This window comes from Heterodontus francisci, chromosome 1 (genome assembly GCF_036365525.1).
Source record: "Heterodontus francisci isolate sHetFra1 chromosome 1, sHetFra1.hap1, whole genome shotgun sequence".
Taxonomy (NCBI): Eukaryota; Metazoa; Chordata; class Chondrichthyes; order Heterodontiformes; family Heterodontidae; genus Heterodontus; species Heterodontus francisci.
This window is the reverse complement of record NC_090371.1, coordinates 156851559-156875032: the sequence shown is the minus strand read 5'-3', so window position 1 is coordinate 156875032 and position 23474 is coordinate 156851559. Positions and strand designations below refer to the sequence as shown.

Genomic DNA, 23474 nt, shown 5'->3' with positions numbered 1-23474 from the left:
TTGGTTCAGTGGTGTTCTTCTTGTTGCAAACGCTTACAGCAAGTTTACTTTGTACTTGCCATCACTTGTACAAGATCCGAGTGTCGGGATCTGGTGGCCTTAGGACCCCACTTCATCCAATATAAAAGAAATTCACGTTTAGTCTGTGTAAAGTCGCACTAAGCAGTTATTATTCAAAATGTCAAGCATTTTTTTTGCAAGAAAATGTGTTATACTACAGTAATTTGCTATATTGACTCCTTTTTTAATCTTTAACTTATTAATGTTTACAAATTGTTGAATTGCTTATTACATATAGGAGAGGTGCACTATGCTATGATGATCTACAGTGTTGCTTTGCTTTAAAGTGTTGTAAACAGCACATTACTTTCACAAAGTTATTTTAAAATACAATATTAATTATGTTCAATGAGCATGCATTCCTCTATGATGCCGAACTGGGAAACAGGTAAAGGAATTAAGCTTCCCGAAAGCACATCAGAATCTCTCAATTTCAGCCTGGAGACTTTGCACAGTATTCCCCTGGTATGCGAAAAAATACCTTCTGTAAGTTCAAAGCATTGTGGTTTCACATATACAGAACTAGAGCTGTATAATTCATGATGCCTTTACATTCAGTGTGACTACAAGTTTTAGCATCTTTTCTCAAAGATATAGTTAAGTGCCCCAAATCTTCAGCAGGGTGTTCAAGAATGCTGGCATAGTTTTATTTTACTAATTTGATATTTTCTGTCATTGTTGTTGAAATGACATAAGGGGCGAACCAGATGAACATTTTGCAGTACAATTCCATTTTCTATCTAGTGCTTGATTTTAAATCCTCTTATTCCATCTTGTTTTACTGTTAAATTTAACATGCTATGTAAGGAATATTAAATGTATGATTGCGCTTTTATTAGTTCAGATTCCTCACCAAACTGTTGTTTGTAGGTCTATTAAACCATTAGATAATGTCAGGAGACCTTTAAAGTGTTTGTCAGTTCCATGCTATAAGTACAATAGTTAAATTATACAGTGTAGCGATGATCAAATGACTTTATGGCATTTCTCTTTCTGAACACCCCTTCATCATGTCAAGATTCACTCAGATAGTTCAATGTCATGTCAAATTTTTATTGAACGTATAGTATTATCAATAGATTCTATGTAAACCAGACTTTTTGGTTAGTTCTACAAATTCTTGGAAAAAATGGCAATAGATGCTAAGTATTTAACAAATACAAAGTCACTTGATTAAATCTATAAAGATCAACCTTCCCATTAACTGCTCCTATCTTTCACAGTGCTGTTAAACACTAGCTTCTGCTATTTGTGTTGCTCAGCACAAGCATTCTTCCTTTTTTCCACCATTCTGTTGATCAATTGAAAGACCTTTAACGTAAATCAACAAGCAAGCTAACAGAAGTAAATACCTTAACTACCCTAATGTTGACGCGTCTCACTGGTGCTGTGGATGTATAGCACAGCTAGAGCCCTGGCCATGGGCGCCTCAGTCTGTGCTGATAGTTGCATTGAAGTCGAGCAAAGGGAGTCGTTAGAGGGAAAAAGGGGGTTTTATCTTTCATTAGTGCCAGTCGATTGAGAAAGGGAACTCTGATCTTTGGTCATTTATGAGAGATCACAGACAAACCAGAGTTGGCAATAAACGTGTTTTGTTGCTCTGTTTGAATGTGGCCTCTAAGGGAAGGATCAAAGGTCGGAGAAGAAGTGTCAGGGAATCTATAGGTCTGAATAATGAAAATGTCAGGGAGAAGAGGGGAGATGATGGTAAGGAGGTTTGAATAAGTCTGCCCTTTAAGTGATGACAAGTACAACTCATTACTGTTACCAAAGGACAAAGACAAAAAGGAGACAGGAGCTAAATATGGATTGATGGCTACAGGCTGCTGTGATTCAAGATTTGTTGACATGGACATGAGTTATACTGCAGAAATATCTCGGATTTTTCATGCAATCGGAGACCTCAGATACTATTCTGATGCTTCAAATTTAAAGTTTGCATGAATTGACGTACAAGCATGAAGTAGTTACATAAGCAGCAAAATTTAATGCAGCATTTAAGGATTAGCTGAAGTATATTGCTTTATTGAAATGCTATTGCTGTTTAGTAACATTGGGTGATATTATGATCTACATGGAGGATTGTGGTAATGGTAGAACACAAAGGAGACTATATCCGGAAATGGTAGCACTTAAGCTGACACTTCCCAACATGATCAGTTTCAGATCTTTACATCAGATTACATAGGATATAGGCACAGAAACAGGCCGTTTGACTCAACCAGTCCGTGCAGCGTTTATGCTTCAGTCGAAACTTCTCCCATCTTTTCTCATCTAAATCTAGATTGTAAACCTCTATTCCCTTCTCCCTCAAATGCTTGTCTAGCTTCCCCTTAAATGCATCTATAGTATTCGCTTCAACCACTCCCTGTGGTAACGAGTTCCACATTCGAACCACATTTTGGGTAAAGAAGTTTCTTCTGAATTTCCTATTGAATTTTTTTGTATTGATGGCCTCTAGGTACGCTGTTTCCCACAAGTAGACACATTCTCTCTGTATCTAAACTATCAAAACCTTTCATCATTTTATTAGGTCACATCTTAGCCTTTTTTCAAGAGAAAAGAGACCCAGCCTGTTCATGCTTTCTTGATATTATATCCACGCATTTCTGGTATTATCCTTGTAAATCCAGTGCCGCTATCTCCTTTTTATAATATGGCGACCAGAACTGTATGCAGTACCCTAAGTGTGGTCGAACAAAGATTCAATACAGGTCTAGCATTACTTCCCTACTTTTCAATTCTAACAAGCTAGAGATAAAGCCGAGTGCTTGGTTTGCTTTTTTTATGGCCTTGCTAACCTGTGGCACAACTTATACTGATTGGTGTATTTGTGCTCTGAGATCCCTTTGTTCCCCTAATCGACCTAGACTTGCACCTTCCAAGTAATAACAAACCTCCCTATTCTTCCTACCAAAATGTACTACTCACATTTATCTGTGTTGAACTTCATTTGCAAATTATTTGCCCATTCTGCAAGTTTATTAATGTACTCGAGTATTTTTTTTCTCAGTATTGACTATCCTCCTCCACCACCCCCCCCCCCCCCCCCAAATTTGGTGTCGTCCACAAATTTAGAAATTGTGTTTTTAATTCCAAGGTCCAAATCGTTAATGTAAATTGTGAACAGCAGTGGTCCCAGCACTAATCATTGTGGAACACCACTTCCTGCATTCTGCCACTCTGAATAACTACCCCTTACTCCCACTCTCTGTTTTCTGTCTTGAAGCCAGCTAGCAATCTTGCCACTTGTCCCCTGGCGCCGTATTCTCTGACTTTAGACATTGATCGTTTAAGGGGCACCTCATCAAAGGCCTTTCAAAAATCCAGATAAATTACATCTACTGCATTACCATTGTCTCCTCTCTATTGTCTCCTCAAAAACTTCAATAAGGTTGGTCAAATAAGATTTTCCCTTTTACAATTCATGCTGACTGTAAAGTGTTATATTTTTCTGTTTTAGATGTTCGTCTATTCTCTCCTTTAGTAGAGATTCCATTATTTTTCCTACCACCAATGTTAAGTTGACTGGTCTATAATTCCCTGGGCATGTTCTGTCCTCCTTCTTAAATATAAGAATTAGGTTAACTATCCGCCAGTCCTCTGGCACTACACATTTTTCTAACAAATGATTAAATATGTGTAGTCATGCCTCTGCTATTATATCCCTGGATTATTTAAAAATGAGTGGATGCGATCCGTCTGGACTAGGGACTTTATCCTCTTTGAGTTTGACTAGTTTATTCAATACATCCTTTTTAAAATTTAAATTGCACTTTTGTCATTACTCATTTCATCATTCAATTGCATGTCTACGTGTTCTAACTCCCTGGTAAATACCAAAGTGAAATAATTTATTATTTCTGCCATGTCTGTATTGTTACCTGGGCGGTGGGGTGGGGGGCAGAATTTTATGCTAGCAGCAGGGATCTCAACGTCAGAGGAGACAGTTGCTGAGATCCCCGTGTCACCTCTTTTCCGGAAGGCCCTCTGAATTTAGTGCCAATCAGGCACTTCAGTGGACAGCAACAGGCCTTCCACAGGATCAAGGACCCCGTCGCCGGAATCCCACCCTTGCAAGCTGCTGGCCAATTAGAGGTCAGCAGCAGCAGCACCCCTAGGGAGGCGGTGGCTGCTGCTGCAGGCGCACCTACTGGAGGCCGAGGAGCATCGCTGGAACCAGGCCTCAGGTAGCTCAGGGCGGGAGGGGTCGTGAAGGATGGGGGCTGCGGAGGTGGGGGGGGGCGGGCAGGGAGGAAGGTGGGTCAGCAGCAAGGCAGCACGGGCAGGGAGGTGGGACTCGGCGGCTCCCCCCCCCCCCCCCTCCCTCCCTCCCAATGCCAGGTCCCTCGTTCAGGCACTAAGTGCCTTTGAACAAAGGAAACTCCTCCCCCCTCCCCCCCCCACACCTCCGGCTGCGGAGGGAAGAGACCCTTAGTTGGAGGTTAATTATCCAGTTAAGGGCCTCAATTAGCAGCAGGGAAAGAAGGCTATTCACAGGCCATCCGGCCCCGGACTAAATTTCGGTGGAGGCGGGATGGTGGCGGCAATCCACCACCACCCCCACCCTCCAACCACCAGCCCACCCTATTTTATGCTCTCCCCACCTCCAAACCCGTCACAGGGGAGAGTATAAAATTCCACCCTTATGGTATTATCCTGTCAATCCCTTAATGGTTCTCTTCCCATCACAACCTTCCTTTTTTTAATTGATGTGCCTGTAAAATATGATACCATTTTGTTTTGTGTGCATTGAAAATTTAATTTCATAGTTCCGCTGTGCCTTCCTAATTTTTTTTTAGTTCTCTCCTAATCTTTTGGTATTCTCTCTTATCAGCACTCCTCTGCTGTCTATGTAATTAATACATGCCTCTTTCCGAACCCTCAATTGTTCCCCTATGTTTTCATTCATCCATGGAGTCTCATTAGTGCTTAGTTGTTCTTTCCTTTTAGCAGAATAATTTTTCCTGCACTCTGTTGAACACCAATATAATTATATAATAATTGTATTCAATATTATATAATATAGAACACAGATCTTGGCTGTCTCATAAAGGGTACATTTCAGGTATTTCCCCGTAGGTAATGAGGGAAAATCAGAAAAACAAGTCAAGCTGCCTGCTTATGATCGCCTCATTGCACTTGGATTAAGAATGACCTGAGCAAAGGTGTGGGAGCAGGCAGTCTGCTTGTCACTTGAATGTAGGCAAAGTGGAAGAGAGCTGCAGAGGAAGGCAAATCATTTGGAGATTGGTACATAGTTGTGGACAAATTCCACATGTATTGATGTAAAGCACATTAAAACATTGCCTTAATATCTTAATATTTGATTTAATTTCCTGCTTCCCATTTTTAGGAAGCTGGTGAATAAACAATTCTTGCTGTTATACTCCATATCAGACATTAATGCTGCACTGACAAATTTGGTACATTGGTGCCATTAAGACAATCTTATACTGCCAGTGCGGCAGTCTTTTGTTTTGCAGTGGCAGTTGTATGATGGCAAAACACAATCTGCTGGCTTCTGCACTGTCATTCGTATCCTCGGGATTTAACAGAGCTCTCTGTTATGTCAGTATTTCACAAGTGCAAAAGTCTGACCGCCATTTGGAGGTCAGTAAGCAGCCCTTGTGCACACATTTAAATGGACGAGGGCAGGGCATGACCATTTCCATTCCACCCTGGAGTAAGCAGGAGTCTGATCGTCTGACGCAGTGGGTAGATTTTCATGTGTTCTGCTTCCATTGAGCCAGCTGCCTGCCTGATGGAAGCAGACCAAGGGCCAAGGCCTAAACTATTGCGGGGCAGTAAGTGCTGTGCTATGCTGTGGACTGTGCTACCGCCCTGTTCCTGCTAAACACATGGTACGAATGTCAGCTGCAATATTACACTAATTGCTACCTTCCACTGCAGATATGATGAAATCTCATTATTTGGGGCACCTTGTGTCCCACCATTCCTTGGCCTAGCATGTTGGAATACCAATTAGTCTCACAGTTTAAAATGACTTGTATTGTGACCCAACCCGCAGATGAGTGATGGCGGGAGGGGTTTTGTCGTGGTGGGGAGGGGGTTATAGGGGGTTCGGCAGCAAGGGTAGAGGGTGGCTCTCAGCGGGCCCTCCCCTTCTTGATGCCAGATCCCTCGATCAGATTTCTTATCTTCTGTACCCCTTCTTAAAATGGTGCTCTGTGTAGCTAGTCTATTGAAAGAATGGCTTGAGAATCTTCTTATTGAAAATAAATCACCTGATGAGGAGACACTAAACCCTACTAAAGTCTCACATTCTGAGAATTGATATTTGGAAAGCAGTAGAGTTTGCATCCTTAAAGAAAGCCAACCGAACTATGTATAATGGCTGAGATGTAGGGATATAATGTTATATAATATTATCTACTGTACCTGCCTACTCGCAAAGAACTTTTGGATTTGTTTAGTATATCCACACTAGATCATAAATAGAAAAAGTTTAACTGAAGTAGTATGGCGCAGTTCTGATAAAAGGTCATCAACCTGAAACGTTGGGTGGTATTTAATGGAGACAATGGGGGTTTCGCTGATGGTCTCACCCACTGGCTGAAGAGCCGGCGAGAGCCCCACATCCCCTCTTTGCTTGAAGGCCCACCGTATCACGTGCCAATCAAGCGCTTAATTGGGTAGCAGCGGGACATCCCCGAGATTAAGGACCCAAAGGGTGGAAGTCCAACCCACTGAGAGCTGCCGGCCAATCTTTTACTCAGCAGTGCCATTACCAGTTGCCGGTAATGCACCCACCCCCGAGGCCCAGGATCGTTGATGGACCCAGCCCACAGGTGACTGATGGCAGGAGGGGTTTTGTGGGGTGGGGGTCGCATGGGGAGGGGGTTGTAGGGGGGTCAGCAGCAAGAGCAGACGGTGGCTCTCAGTGGGCCCTCCCCTTCTTCATGCCGGATCCCTTGACCAGGCACTAAATGCCTTTAAATGAGGCCCCTCCACTACCCCCCCACCCCCGCCCGGGAGCTGGCAAGCAACCTGTGCAGGTTTGCTTGTTGTGCTCCTCACGCAGCGACAGGCCCACATGCCGGTGGGCTAACACCAGCAACGGCGGCAGGAAAAGGCCCTTAATTGGTTATTAATTTCTTACTAAGGGCCTCAATCGGCTGCAGGGAAGGAAGGCTGTCCATGGGCCTTCCCGCCACAGACTTAATTGGGGTAGAGGCGGGAAGGTGGCAGGGACCCCACTCACCAACATCCCCCCAGATTAAATGCTCTCTCCTTCAAACACTCCACGAGGGCAGCATAAAATCCAAATTGATAACTCTGCTTTTCTCTCCACAGATGCTGCATATTTCCAGCACTTTCTGTTTCTGTTTCAGATTTCCAGCATCTGCAGTATTTCGCTTTTGTAATATGGTGTGGTGCCATTTTGGTTGTGTATTTTCCTGGAACTAGGCATAACATAAATAGATAATTGCTATTCAGACGTTCCATCCGGTCTGTTCTGGGGACATGGGTGGGGGAAGGGGTCTCCTAGTCACTATTTTGTGCCACAGAAACTTGACATGACACAGAATCGCACAGTATGCCAGCAGGGAATAAATCAGCTCCATGCCTTAGTTATAAATACATCTTTCCACTTGTGTATCTGTGGTTTTATAGTCAAATGACTTTGTGGCTTGGGAAAATAGCACACAGATAAAACAAGCAAATTGAATAACAGGAGGCTGAATCAATGTTGCTGTAATTATGCAGAAACCCATTTGCTAACTCTATATCTTGTGTTAGTTAAAGTAGGTTAATCTCTTACTATCAGTCTCTTTGTGCCTTTCACTTTATTAAATAAAAAAGTCTGTACCACATAGAGTGTTTTCATTCTGCTCTTGCCATTTGTGTGTCTGGTTTCTCTTAATTTACTGCTTGTCTAGTTGAGGGCAGTCTGGTGGTTTATTATGCTTGAGTTATTTGAGGAAGACAATTGTATGTACACATACACACACACTCACTTTATCTCCTTACAATCCAACAGCACAGACCAAAGACACTTCACAGACAATACTTTAAAGTCTCTTCTCTCTTAGCAAGAGAGCATGTGACTTTGCCCACACTCTGAAGCGCTGTTAACAGTCCATGTATTCTTTAAGGAACCTTGCACATTGCTCACAGATGTGGTTTTATTTAATCAAGTCTGTTATGTCTTGAAGAAGAGGTGTTATTTTGAGGTTTGTGGGCTTTTACTAATCCTGACCTCTGAATAAACAGTTTTTCCCCAGTTGTTTTATTTGTCAAAGGACCCCAAGCCCTTTAGTAAATAGCAGCAACTGCCTTTAGGCAACCTTAAGTACATTACTGCGAATTTCCTAGAAGAAAAAAAATATAAAAACAAACACAGTTTCCTGTAACACTGGTTTATTTTGTGCTGGAGGATATTCTCTGTTGTTGCCATAACTACACTGGGATGTCACCTAAGAGATGGAAAAGACATGTATATGGACAAGGCTGGACCAACCAACAGTAAGCAAGAGGATGGGCAAAAAATAGACTGCACATCTTTTGTTATCTCAATGACTTCTGGTTGCTAGTGGTTACCAAAAGGATCCTGAAAGACTCTTCAAACTGGGATACTGTTTGTGGAGTTAAACAAATATTAAAAACTCTTGGTCTCAAGGTGAGTCACAAGTAATGCAGCAAAACTTAAGACTATAAATTATTTCTGAGGTAAATCAAATCTGCTTGAAATAAATCAGAGTGCATTTATTAATTTTTATTTTCTTTATCAAAAAAATTAAACATCTATTGAATGACAATTGTGATCTACTGCCGAACAATAAAATCAGAGATGCATGCTAGGAAACAGTAGAAATAACCATTGGCACAAAGGACGTATTTTCATAATTCACTGTTATACTGGTTAGTATTTTGTCTCTATCACACAAAGTCTGCATTGGGGTTTATTTACTGAAAGTAAGTTATTTTTAGTAATTCTTTAAAAATGCTGCAGCATGTCAATTGTTTATGCAAAAACTAGTACAGTAGTGGTGCAGCCCATCAGAGATCATTTGGGTAATGGGGTTCTGTTTACGTTCGGCTGACCCATTGTTCATGATAAGGAGCTCTAAAGTATGGAGAAAGATGGGAAGAGAGAACAAGAGAAACAGACTAGAGCACATGAAAGAGGAAAAGTTTGGGAGAAAAGCAGATAACTTTTAGAGAGAGAAACAAGTTGGCAGAGAGATAGAGGAAGAGAGTAACTGTCAGCAGTGTGGGAAGACTGCTGAGGCATGTACTGTATAATGCTCAAAAATAGTTCCAGCAACAGCCACTCAGACCTATAAATCATTGCTGGTAAACTGCTTGCATGGAATAATCTGGGTTATGCCAGCTTGCTCTCCACTTTGTTTCTCTCAATTTAAATAATTGGCACTGAAAAGCCATATAGTTTGATTACTTGTGACAAAGGAACAGATCCCAATGGTTGCATGTGTCATTACCACTGAAAAACCTCCATTGAGCTACACCTCAGTGGCTTCCAGCACAATGGAGAAACACACACAGGCTGCCTTAAAGTTTCAGTTTTCCAGTTTGAAGTGTTTCATACTTTTTCCTCTCCCAGGAGATTGTGTGGCTGTTTGTAGCAGGGGCAGATGGGGGTCATGACATGCATAAGTTGCACCACGACCAAATGGAACAGGCTTGATTTCCTTGAATTTTTTTGTCATCCAGTTTTGGATGGTCATATCATTTTTATCAAAACAAATACCAATTCCGAATGTTCTGTCCATTGGGATTTTATTGAGCTACTTCAGTTAAACCCTCAAAAATGTGAATTCTATGGATAAAATTCTCCACTTCATACAATCTTAACAGTGCAAAAGGAGGCTGTTTGTCTATTGCACAGTGCTGTCTCTCTGAAGGAGTCAGCCACTTAGACCAATTTACTCAGCCCTTTCCCCAAATCATTGGTGAGATTCCTTTACTAAGTGAATTTATGGTTTAAACTAATCTGCTACTCCAGTGCAACTCAACAGCAAATCCTGTCTGCTGAAAAAATTTAAGTTAAAGAGACTTTAATAAAAGTATAATTTCTTGATCTGATGGAACAAAAATAGAACAAATCTCAGGAGAGATGATGTTTGTAGATTAAACACAAAAAAATTATAATAATGGTGCAAAGAATGACATACTGTTGTTAACACTCTTCGCAGAAGAGATTGCTGTCAGGCATGTCAGTTTAACTGAACCATAATTAATACACTTGATAATAAAGCTCCATGTCAACTGCCCTTCAACAATTAATGTTAGCTGCTTAAGATGTCTTGCAGAGGCTGACAGCTTTCTCAAAGGCAGCCCTGCCTGCTGGTCATGTGATAAGCTTTCTCTGCATACGTCGCCAATGGGAAAGCCCAATTTGGCGAGGTAACATGCCTGGATTGTACTCTTAACGATTGCAGGGCAGCCGCAGGTAATAAGCGTGGGTGACTTCCTGCGGTACTCTCTGGGTGCATTGGAGCTGTCACCTAGCAACAGAGCAGCGTCTAGCTTCTGCACTGTATGTGTCCTTGACCTAATGAAGTTAAATAATCCTATGACACTACAGTCAAATGTCTGCTCTGGGAGCATGACAGCAATTCCTCTTGAAGTGCCAGCTACAATAGAAGTTAGAAAGCAGCTGGCCACCACTTTAATTAATATCTTTATTAGTATTTTGGTTGTTATTAGAATCAGGGTGTCGACATGTGTCACCATTCTGAGCAGTATGCTGCCTTTTTTGGAGTAGTTAAGTAAACCAAAAGTAAACCAAAAATGACCCTGAATATGTTGGCTCTGATTTTGCCACTGTTTCGAGCAGTCACGGTGTGTAAAATGAGTAGTCGATCCTGGAGAAACACCAGCAAAAATGAATAAAACCCCAGAAGGAAAACCAGGCAGCAAGCCTGAAACTGCTGCATGCTCTCAGAACTCTTTCGAATAGGTTATTTTACAATTCCTAGTCTGTCTTTGTGTTGCTGTTTCTTCTTTAATTATCTTTGGCATGCAGACACTTCAATATAGAACATCTCTTTAAAGAAATACCACAAATTTTAGATGGGATTGAAGTATAGATGTAAACACAAATTCAGAATCAGAGGAGACTTAAAAGTTTATGTGGCAGCATTACATAAAATTGGCTTGTGTCCAAAAATTATTTGATCAAAAAGGTTTTTTCTGTCTGGGACTAAGAAGTAGGCTTTATTAGGAAAGTTTTGTCTTCATTGTCTTTATTGAATGCAGTAATCCTTGGATTTCTGAGGCCTGGGTATGGGAACACGGGACAACCTGAATCCAGACATTTGACAGGGGCTGAAGAGCACGCAAATCTGTGACGCCGAATTTTTTTTAAGGACAGCCTTACATAATCTGTTTAATGCTTTTTGTTGTCTGCCCCTTTAATATGAAACCCAAGCTGTCATGGGTATTAGCCTAATGGGAACGGAACACATGTTCCTGTTCCCTGCCTTTAAAAGGAAATGTTAATATTTTGCAGGGAGATGTTTTCAACATGTGCTTTGTAGTCTTTCATCTTCAGCTATAGTGAGGTAAATGATCTTTGAAATAGTTTGAGATAGTTTGGACCAGCTTTTACAAATGGTGAATCATAGACCAGATTTTTACCTTGCGACTCCACCCACTGGCAACGCAGTTGGGGGCGAGCCCACCTCTGCCGGGCCTGGAAGCCAAGCAGAAATTTTATGTGGCCCAGGCCCTTAATTGGCCTCGATTGAGACTTCCGCCACTCTGAGGCAGGAAGTCCCGTTTCCAAGAGCTGCAGACCAATCAGAGGACCGGTAGCTCTTCAGTCACAGCAGTACCACTGAGAGTGGTGGCTGCTTCTGGGAATGCACCCAGTGAGAGGAGCAACAATGGAGGAGGCTCTGGAAAAGGTGAGTGGGGGTCGGCCTATGCCAGGGACAGTCAGCTGGGCTCTGGCGAGTAGAGTGGGAGTCGGAATGTAGGGTGGGGTTATTGTTTTAGGGGGAGCAGTCCATGCTGTTGTGGGGCCCTCTTTAGGGCACAGGATGCCCGATTAGGAGGGCCCCCCCAGGATGCAAGGAGTCTGCCAGATATTACTGGGCGGCCTCCTCAGGTGCTGAAGTGCCCTTCCGCCACTGGTAATATACCAACAGCAGCAGGAGGAGGCCTTTGAGTGGCAATTAATTGGCCACATATGGGCCTCAATTAGCCTGGGGCAGGCGGGCTATTTGCCACCTCCCCACAGCTAGTAAAATAACAGTGGGGGTGGGTAGGCGACGGGAACAGCACCGCCTCCCCCGTCTCCCGTTCGATTTTACACACCCAACCTCCCCACACCTCCTAGCCCACTCCCGGGGGCATAAAATTCCAGCCAGAATTTCCTTTTCATGTAGGAAATCTCTTCCTTGACATTATCGTTAAATTAGTGGCCGATAATCTGTCAGCAGCCTTGAGCACCAGTGAGAGGCTACCTGCCCACTTCAGGTAGTGCCGGCAGATTCTGGAGCTCAGACACTTGCAGTCTGCGTAATGAGTCAAAGCATGGCCTGCCAACAACATGCAGTGGGTTCAGGTGTAATAGCGACATTCTTTCACCACTATGTGGTGGTTGTGTTATTTATAAGTGGAAGTCATTCAGCCCTGATTTATTTCTGGATATTAGACATTTTAAAACATTCCCTTGTAGAATCTACTCAGGTATTTCCATACTGGGTTCACTGAGATGAGGTTTAGTTTTTTAGTTTTAGAGATACAGCACTGAAACAGGCCCTTCGGCCCACCAAGTCTGTGCCAACCATCAACCACCCATTTTATACTAACCCTACACTAATTCCACATTACTACCACATCCCCACATGTCCCTATCACCTACCTATACTAGGGGCAATTTATAAAGGCCAATTAACCTATCAACCAGCAAGTCTTTGGCATGTGGGAGGAAACGGGAGCACCCGGAGGAAACCCACGCAGACACAGGGAGAACTTGCAAACTCCACACAGGCAGTACCCAGAATTGAACCCGGGTCGCTGGAGCTGTGAGGCTGCAGTGCTAACCACTGCACCACTGTGCCGTGTGGTGTGAAAAGGTTTAATCACCGAGGAAGTGAGATTCTCCTGTTGATAATTTCAGTGGAAACTTTGGTGCGGGACAACACAAGGATGTCTACAGACTTTTTCACTAAAATTTATGCCTGGGTCTTTGGCCCATAGAATGTGGCCATGGAGAGGTCACTCCACTGACCACCTCCAGGCGCGTATCCATTGTCTCTCGAGATAAGGAGGCCCAAAAGAAGAAGAAAAGAAGAATGTGAAATCATGTCATTGCTTTCTGGCATTCCAGGGTCGAGCGTGATGTTACTTGCAATTTTACCTGTCACCTTCAATCTTGGGCAAAAAGGAATGTTTTTCTAAATTTGAGTCAGTGTTTTGGAATGCAAAGATAATTCATTTACATTGTAGTAATAAAAGTAATTGAAGTCATATAAACCTTTGGATCAAAAGTAAGGGCAAGAGTAGACTGATAAGGGTTTTTAAAATTAGGAACATTCAATCTTTATTAAGTTAAACCTTGGTATGTGTGGTTAGGCACAATGTCATGTAATTTCCCCACACTGCATATTTTGAGGCTAACTGGGAGAAGCGTGGCATTATACAGTAGTGGTTTACTCACACCAAGGCAGTAACTTGAGGTAAGCTGGATTTGTTTATCTTTTGGCCCAATTCCCTTTTTCTATTCAACAGCCAAAATACATTTGATTGAATTTTTATTGTATTAGCAAAATTGCTGTTTTGAGTTAGGACAGTCTGCCTTGTACTTAGTGAACAAAGTGAAGATTTCTGCCATGGAAGAACCACTTCTGAACATTTCTGACACTCTTCAAGTGGTTGGGTTGGACACATTCCAGAGACATTTTGGGGTCTGTTGCTGTGGAATGCTTTAGGAAGGAAATTCTTTGCCTGAATACAGCAATCATGCTGAAAGATTCTCAGCAGTGCGAAGTGTGTGAGGCACAGAACTCAGCACCTATGTCAACCTGGGTCAGCAGTCTATCTTCCTCTCCCAAAGAAGGAAACTTGAAATGATGCTGTATCTGAACATGGCACATGCTTAACCTGATTGTCACCATTCCTTTATTTATTGAAAGACATGTGCTTTGCCTTTTACTGCTTATTTTAGAGTTGTTTTCACTAAGTGGGGATTCTTATGTCTATTTATGGAGAGCTCTAAGTAACAGTAGAGATATAATTCTGATGAATTAATATAGACTTTATCGCCATTAATAATTGGCAGCATCTTAGGCAAATGTATTTCTCTTCACTTCCTTAGTAAAGCTTACTTATTACTACAATATATCATGTACATTGTGTGTTATCAATGGAATATATGTTAATGTGTCAGAAGCAAAGAGTAATTGCAATAATCAAAATCAAATGCCTCTAAACAAATGATGCTACGTTCAATATGTTTGAATTTCTAATTTTTCTAAAATACATACTTAACATTTTTGCGTTAATTGTATTTGATATCTGGTGTCGAAAACCCTGAGTATTGTCTCAAAGTGGTGTCCATAGACAATAGATATACTTGATAGCCTAAAGGTGCCGACTTTTAGAAACCAAAGTTTTCTTTCATAAATTAATTCGGATATCTCAAACATTGAAATAATGAATTCGAAAGCATTGTTTTGAATAAATCTTTTCAGCATAATTTGTTTGAACATTCTGCCATTAATCTTGTATTGTGGTCATTACATTGCAGACACACACTTGTACATCTCAATAAGTGTTGCTGAGGTGTACAAACAGTATGGGGAAAAAATTTCACCTTGTTTGTCATTGCATAGACCAGGCCCTTGTAACTTAAGCTGCTTTTACATCAGTCTTCATCGACCAGCTTGCTTAAAATGACTGCATCAGAATTAGCTTTTTGGACTTTTTAAGAGGAAACCCCACTTTTACTGGGTTTTCCTAACTGCCATTCCTTTTCCTGTGGCCAGTACACCCTGTTTCTCCTGTGGTAGCAGGAAGTTTTAATGGTGCTGTCATCACACACACTCGCTGTTATTCTTTCCATACTGATGTCACTACTCTGCTTGTTGTTACGACCAGGTGAGAAAGGGGTCTAGGGGTTCCCTTTCAGCCTTTGCCTGGTTTAATCGTAACAGGGTTTAATTTTTAAAAACACCGTGTTTTTAGCTTACCTCAGTGAATCCTTGTTCACTGCTCTGCAATTGTAAGGCAAAGAAATCAACCAGACAGGTTTTCTTAAATTTAAACAAGAAAGGTGGAAGTTTATTAACCTTAAACTCTAATTCGGTTAACAACTACCAATACGCAACGCGACCATGCTAGCATGCATACGCAATAAACACACAAACAGATAGAGACAGAAAAGTAGAAAGAATAAAGGGGAAATGTTTGAGGCAATAGCTGGGATTTATTTAGGTCCTTTGAGTTCGATGTAGAGTCCTTGATTGCTGCTAAGTCTTGCCGTTTCGTTGGGGCCCAGTGCATGCTTTAAAACTTTGTTTCGATGTAGGAGTCTTTTCTCTCTTGAGGTTTAAGTGACTTCACTAGATCCAGAGATTCGTGACAGAGAAAGAGAGAGAGCTAGCCAGGAGAGAGGCTCTCTTCTTCCAAGTTCAGTTGCAATCTCCCCAAACTGTGCTGTGAGCAGTTCAAACAAAACCTGGGCCAGCAGGTTAGTCATGTGACTAGCTGTTTTAACAAACTCCTGCATTTGTGGATTCTCCATCTTAGCAGACACCCTGGAATGCTGGCTTTCTTACACATTCAATGTCTGGTGATCAAAATCCATGTGGATTAATTGGATCAGGGAGCCATTCAATTGCCATCAGACACTGTCTCTTAGTATGCAAATATTTTCCAGCCACTGCTGATCTCTTTCAACAAGTCATTTCTTCATTCCAGTAACTGTTTAAAATTAATGTTCATATGACGAAATTAATATGCCTCATTCTTGGCAGGTGGGGTCTTCATGACAATGTGCATTGGCTAAAATGTCATTACAAATCTGCTTATGTGTGAAATGGCAGACTACCTCAGTGCAGCTGGTTTACAGGAAGATCAGCTGCACATTGTACAGTTAATTGTGGGAGAGTGGTACAGCTACTCTCAAAACCCAGGTCATGAAATGGAAATAGCTCTTGATTCATAACAACATTAGCATTGACATCCACTAATTAATATTAAATGCTGTTCTGGGGTTGGTGGGGAGGTATAACTTGTGCTATTCATAGTTATGATCAATTTTTTTTTTAATTGAGTGGGTGCCTTGGTCGTTGAAGCATTCGATTTACAAACCAGGGGCTCAATTTTCAAAATGAAATCAGGAATCCAACACCTGGATGATTTCTGGGTCCCGACCCCATGCCTGAGCTTCGTCCCTAATGTGATCATCAAATGTTAATGCCCGAATTGGGCAGAAGTCGAGCTCGGTGCCCAATTAGTGGCACCGAGCATCTGCATGAGGTGGGAGCTGCCTACTTAGTGCAATCGGCAAAGATTAGATTAGAGATACAGCACTGAAACAGGCCCTTCGGCCCACCGGTCTGTGCCAAACATCAACCACCCATTTATACTAATCCTACACTAATCCCCTATTCTTACCAAACATCCCCACCTGTCCTTATATTTCCCTACCACCTACCTATACTAGTGACAATTTATAATGGCCAATTTACCTATCAACCTGCAAGTCTTTTGGCTTGTGGGAGGAAACCGGAGCACCCGGAGAAAACCCACGCAGACACAGGGAGAACTTGCAAACTCCACACAGGCAGTACCCAGAATCAAACCCGGGTCCCTGGAGCTGTGAGGCTGCAGTGCTAACCACTGCGCCACTGTGCCGCAGGCAAAGGCAGGCAGCAGTCATGATGGGCCCTACCACTGCCTTGCTGATAAGAGCAGGCAGCTCCATGGAGGACCAGGGGAATAAAGAGGTGAGGCAACACTTCGAGAATTAAGAAAAATGTCCTGCGCTTGATTCGGCAGAAGATCCCTGTGGGCCCAAAACATTTCATCATGCAGCAATAAAATTTGTCCCCTGTCCGCTGTGAGCCTGTGCTGTGCATGTGCACCAGACTGTTCGGGCTCGCCAGAATCGCCATGAAAATTGCCGTGCGGACCCCTCCCAGCCCCCACAGCCCCTTAACAATCTCCTTCATGGGCTTAATGGGCCCTTAATTGGAGCTGAGCAGTTTCCCCGTTCCCTCCCCCCAGGCCTCACATTGAAAATTGCGGACTGTCCCAGCAGCGTCGGGTTCTAGAGATGACTTCCCGGACCGCAATTTTCAAATCACGTCGGCACCGGGTCCCGACCCCAAAGCCCTTTGAATATCCAGCCTCAGAAACTCCAGGATTGCCTTTAATTTCAATTCAGCCATCTCAGTTGAGATTGAGTGCTGCACAGAAGAAAGATACTGCTGTATGTCTCTGTGGGTGTAGGAGATGGACCTAATGTGGCTTGTTTTGCTTGGACTCTACCAGCTGGTTAATGGAAAGTACCATTGACAGTCGTTGCAGAATTGTTGGCAGAGCATGGCTCACATGGTAGGTGGTGGGGGAGGGGGGGATCGGGGCAGGTGGGAATGGAGCATAGGAACAGGAGAAAGCCATTTTGTCCATTGTGCATGTTCCGCCATTCAATGAGATCATGGCTGATCTGCTGACTAACTCCACACATCTGCCTTTGCTCCACATCTCTTAATATCTTTGGGTAACAAAAATCCTATCAATCACAGATTTAAGATTTACAATTGATCTTGCATTAATTGTAGTTTGCGGAAGAGAGTTCCAAACTTCTACCACCCTGTGTTTAGAAATGTTTCCTAATTTCACTCCTGAAAGCTCTGGCTCTAATTTTTAGACTATGCTCCCGAGTCCTAGACTCCCCAACCAGCGTGAATAGTTTCTCTCTACCTATCCTATCTGTTTCCCTTAATATCTTGAAAACTTCAATCAAATCATCCCTTAACTGTCTAAATTCCAGGGAATACAACCCCAGTTTGTGTAATCTCTCCTTGTAATTTAACCCTCCGAGTACAGGTATTATTCTAACAAAGCTACTCTGTATCCCCTCCAATGTCAATATTTCCTTCTTAAGCTGTGGTGCCCAGAACTGTTCACAGTACTCCAGGTGTGGTCTTATCAGGGTTTTGTATAGCTGAAGCATAACTTCTACACTCTTGTATTCTAGTCCTCTAGATTAAAAGTCCAACATTCTATTAGCCTTTTTGGCTTTTCTGTGCCTGTTCATGACATTTTAATGATCTGTGTACCTGGACCCCAAGTCTCTGAACCTCCATGCTTTCTAACTTTTGCCCATTTAGAAAGTACTGTGTTCTATCCTTTTTCAGTTCAAAGTGGATGACCCCACATTTGCCAACATTGAAATCCATTTGTCATAATTTTGCCCATGTACTTAGTCTATTAATATCTTTGTCATTTTACGCTTCCATCTACACTACTTACAATGTCGTCGGTCTTTGTGTCATTAGCAAATTTGGATATGTGGCTCTCTATCCCATCATCTAAGTCATTCATAAATATAGTGAATTGTTGAAGCCAATCCTTGCCACTAGTCACATCCTGCCAATTAGAGTACCTGCCCATTTTCCCTGCTCTCCGTCTCCTGCAGCTCATCCAATTTCCTAACCAGATCAGTAATTAGCCTTCAATTTCATGAGCTTTAACTTTAACTGATAGTCTCTTATGAGGAACTTTATCAAATGCCTTCTGGAAGTCCATATAAATAACAACCATAGACATTCCTCTGTCCACTACTTTAGTCACCTGTTCAAAAAGATTCAATCCGGTTCATCAGGTATAACTTACTCTTCATAAATCCATGCTTGCTCTCTCTGATCAGCTGAAAATTTTTAACATGTTCAGTTGCTCTATCCTTAATTATAGACAATTTCCTGACAACAGATGTTAGGCTAACTGGTCTATAATTTGTTGGCTTCTCTCTCTGACCTTTCTTAAATAACACAGTGACATGCGTAACTTTACAATCTATAGGAACATACCCTGAATCGAGAGAACTTTGGAAGATTATAGTTTGGGCATCTGTAGTGTTCTCATTTACCTCCTTTAAAATCCTGTGGATTTGTCACTCTCTACTGCCATTATTTTCTCATTACTGTTATTTTGCTTACGTTAATTTTGGTGAGTCCCCGTTCCTGATCCAATATTAGTTTCCTGGGGCTGGCCACATGCTATCCTCTTTCTCTACTGTAAATATTGATGCAAAGTAGTTATTCAACATGTCTGCCATTTCCTTATTTCCATTGACAAAATCATTGATATTAATTTTTAAGTGGTCCACATTGCTTCTGACCACCCTCTTTTTCCTAATATAATGTAGAAAATGTTTGCATTGATTTTGATATCCCTTGCAAGTTTCCCTTTTTTGTAGCTCTTTCTAACTGTTTTGTTACCCTTTGCTGTTCTTTGCATCCCTCCCATTCGCCAGAATCTGTATTTTTTTTGCACCTTTGCATGTTTTTTCTTTTTTTTGTTGTCTCATATCTTTGCTTATCCACGGCTCTTTGTTTGGTAAGCAGAGCTCTTGCCCCTTAAGTGTATAAACTGGTTCTGTAACGCACTAAATTCTTTTGGAACACCTCCCACTGATCTTCTGTCATTTTACCATTAACCGATTTGCCCAGTTTACTATGGACAGCTAACCTTACCTATAGCTGGAATCCTAGTTGCTGTCATGCATTTCTCCCTTTCAAATATAATTTGTTCCCTCCTCTTCTGACAGCAGTGACTTTCATTAGCATAATTCCATGGGTGCCAGGAACCACCTGATACCTTGCTAAAGTGGCCTTCTATATTTGTCAGCTTCAGACACTGGTGGATCGAATTTCTGCAAGTGTTCAGCTACGGGATCATTTTGGTCTATATATCTAAAGTAGGACAGCACATGATGCATTTCTTCACCTAGTCATCCGTTGAGCTTCTGAATGATAAACAATAAATTGAAAGTCTCAAGGAGAATATTGTTGATTCTGTTACTCTTCCTAAAACTTAACCTGCATTTTCCTGCTGTCTGCCTAAAGTCTTCACAATATTTATTCCACTTTCTGGGATATCTTGCTTGTTATGCCTCTCACAGTAAGGAAGAACAGATGACACAATTGTCGTCGGTTTTAGAAATGGCCACATTTTGGCAAGACATGTTCGTGACATTGCAAGATCCTTATTGATCTGGGTCATATCCAGTATAAGGTTTAAGACAATGGAGGGAGCTGCATCATTACCTTCTGTAAATGTATGATACAGTCACCAAAAGATAGCGTGTCGACGGGAGCCCAAATGAACTGAAGCTATTGACTTCTTAAGCTTTGCTGTTAATTTGCTGAAACTAAAAACATTCCGTGTTAAGGGCTTTGACTGGGAAGAATCCGGGACCAATTTCCCTGGATGCCATCTGGCCCGCGAGGTCATTTATGCCCTGTAAATCCAAGTTTGTATGAAAAGCATTTAGTGTCTGCCCTTGTTCTCACATCAGAAGAATTTTTTCTTTTGTGCAATTTATTCTTGTTTCCAAAGGCTTAAAAATGAAAGCTTTGTTTCTGAAATAATGGCTTAGTGTAGGCTTACATTGTTGATCCTCTCAGTAGATGCAATGTAATCCTCTTTAGTAATGTGAATTTTTAAACAATCATCTCCCATGGCATTAACCCTTGGCTGTGTCCAACTGGCCAAATTACGACAACAGCAAATGAGAGTTGTTAGTTGGTACTGCATGGTGGCGGCAGATAGAACCTGTGTGTGACCAGAGTGGGTTTGGCCTTCATGAACCTAACACATCTGTATTCACTGAGCATTCTTTGTTGGCTTCTTATCATTACAAGAGGCTACTTCTGACTAAACAAGGTCTTTTTAAGATGTATGTTACTGCTGTTGCTGCACTGTACAGTTTCACAGGAAAGGTTGCACAAAGTAATCCTTGGGAATGGTGTAGTGGGATGAAAGGTTTCTAAGGCTTGTGTGATGGCCCTATTTCTCTGATGTTCCTTTCATACTATGTTTCATAGTCGAAGAAGAACTGGAGCTGTCATCTGTTTCCAGAGGCACCAGGCTTTTTATCATCTATGTTGGAGGCTTTTATTGATCGTTCTAAAAAAAAATTACCATGATAACTATACAGAAGAACAAATGCAAACCTGCCCTAAAGCTGGAAAGGAGCCGCTGTACTGCATCAACTGTGTCATTTGTTTCGTGCAATACAATTAGAAACTTAATGTAAGGAACCAGATTGTAAGATCAATTAATGGTACTATGTATGTTACTGATATTCATTTATTAAACACATGTACTTCAGATTCCACTGATGGCTCAATGGATAAATATCTAGCATGCAGTGGTATCTGAACCAGACAAACTAGGAAGGTCCCAGGCTTTCTTGCCAATCTGTTCTGAGTTGGTTGATCTTGGAATCAGGCAATTCACCTCAGTATCTCTGGAAGGAAAAAATCAGCACAATTTCAAATCTTGATTGCTACACAATGACTCTTCCTGGAAAGAGTTCATTTTGGATGTCATGTGAAGAAAGGATCAGACGCAACTGAATGCCCCATGGTCAAGCAACCTACTCACATTCTCTGTTCAGGCTTACCACATAAAGATTGCTCCCTTGGATGACGTGCTGAGTAGCTGCTGTTATTGTGGAAGCGTATCCCAGGAGGAGCTAGCACCTTTAGAAGAGGGAAGAAAATCAGAAAGCAGAAAATAATATTCAAGCCCAAGTTGCCTTTTGAGTCTCGATATTCTCCTTGAGTGACAACTATCTGAGCACAGTTAGATGCTGTCATGTGTTTTAGGTCACCTCTGGGAAGTAGTGCTTAGGATATTTGACAAACAGTAAAGTAAGCTTGGTCGAGCTGCAGAATGAAAATTAATCTGGAGGTCAAGCCAAACAAGGACCAGTGTTTTGGCTACTTCTGGGGATTGTGGCACGTGTGTGTCTTTAGCAAATAAAGTGTCAGCAACTGCTGTTAACGCAATTTGGAAAAGAGAGGCAGCATCGTTCTAAGAAGCAAAAGGAGGTAGGCTGAGAAACAGAAAATTTGAAGTGAAGGTAGGATAGCAATTTTTATAGTATTTGCTCCTTGTTAATTTTCCTTCATCCCGACCTCACCTAAAGCTATTGATTCAGGTGCTGGTCATGCTCCAGTATCTTGTCTAAGTGAACGTTATTCATGCAGGGGCCTTGACAGTTTGTGTCAGCACGTATTTGACTGCATTGATGGGGGAGCAGGGTGGTGGGGGTTAGGAAGAAACATTACAACTGAGTCCAATCCTGTCCTCTCCCAATAACCACACTCGCACATGTCCAGAGGAGCTGCTGCATTGCATACAGAAACCACAATCTTGGCTGCAAAAGGAAGAGAAATGCTTGCATTTATAGCACCCTTCACGCCCAATGGATGTCACAAAGCACTTTACAGCCAATGTTGTCACTGATATAATGCATGAAACGCAGCAGCCAATTTGCAGACAGCGAGCTCCCACAAATAGCAATGTAATAATGACCAGACAATCTGTATGCAAAAGCATCAGATGTTGACTGCGGGATAAATGTTGGCCAGGAGATTGGGATAACTCATACAAAAGACAGAACCTCCAATAGTGCAGCACACCCTCAATACTGCACTGGAGCATCAGACTAGATTTTGTGCTTGAGTCTGAGTGTGGGACTTAAACCCACAACCTTCTGTCTGAGGGACAAGAGTGCTACCAAGTGAACCACAGCTGACATATACACCTTGACTTCCCACTCAACGTACTGAGACCAATTGCAACATTCTTGCCTTGGTTAAATCAGAACAAACTAAAGATCAAATCTGGGCTTCTCTTATTCTGAATGACTTGACTATTTACTGCAGAGCTACCAGGGGACTCCAGAAATAGTTCACCATGAACAGACATTGAACAATTGGCATATTTGTAAAAGAGCGGAAATGTAGACTTTGAGAATGTTTGACAGTGAACAGGAGCAAAGGATATACCGTGTTCTTTGAAGAATGAGGGGGGTTTGTTGGGGGTTGGTAGTTGAGGGACTGGTTACTGTCTCTTTCTAATTCTGCAGTGTCAGGGTTGAGAGAGCTACCAGCAGGAACTCCTGTTGATTGTTTGGGAAATAGCTGGAAGCCCTTTTAGAGTTATGTTAATAACACGCTCCACTATTAGAAAGGCAGAACAGGGAGTTGATAATAATACAGTTAATCCACCACAGCAGACTTTCACAATTTTACTTTTTCCTCAGGTTACAAGAGAGAGAAAAAAAACTTTAATTGCTTAATTGAGGAAAATTGACAGAGGAGAAAAAAACTGCAGCTGTTCTTCCACGAGCTGGAAGTGCTTGGATTTGGGGCCCTTCTCGATGATCAGCT

The 23474-nt window shown here is 41.9% G+C and overlaps 1 protein-coding gene and 1 long non-coding RNA gene across 2 annotated transcripts in view; one reads left to right on the top strand and one right to left on the bottom strand.

The window, feature by feature from the left end:
- slit2 (slit homolog 2 (Drosophila)) overlaps positions 1-23474 on the top strand; it is a 503804-nt gene that overhangs the window by 56951 nt on the left and 423379 nt on the right. The gene's annotated exons all lie outside the window — the stretch shown is intronic.
- The window catches only part of LOC137346763 (uncharacterized), a 61407-nt gene that overhangs the window by 23221 nt on the left and 14712 nt on the right, over positions 1-23474 (bottom strand). Inside the window, exon 2 of the long non-coding RNA XR_010968784.1 lies at positions 21698-21776. This is a non-coding gene — a long non-coding RNA (uncharacterized lncRNA). The remainder of the gene's footprint in view (positions 1-21697; positions 21777-23474) is intronic.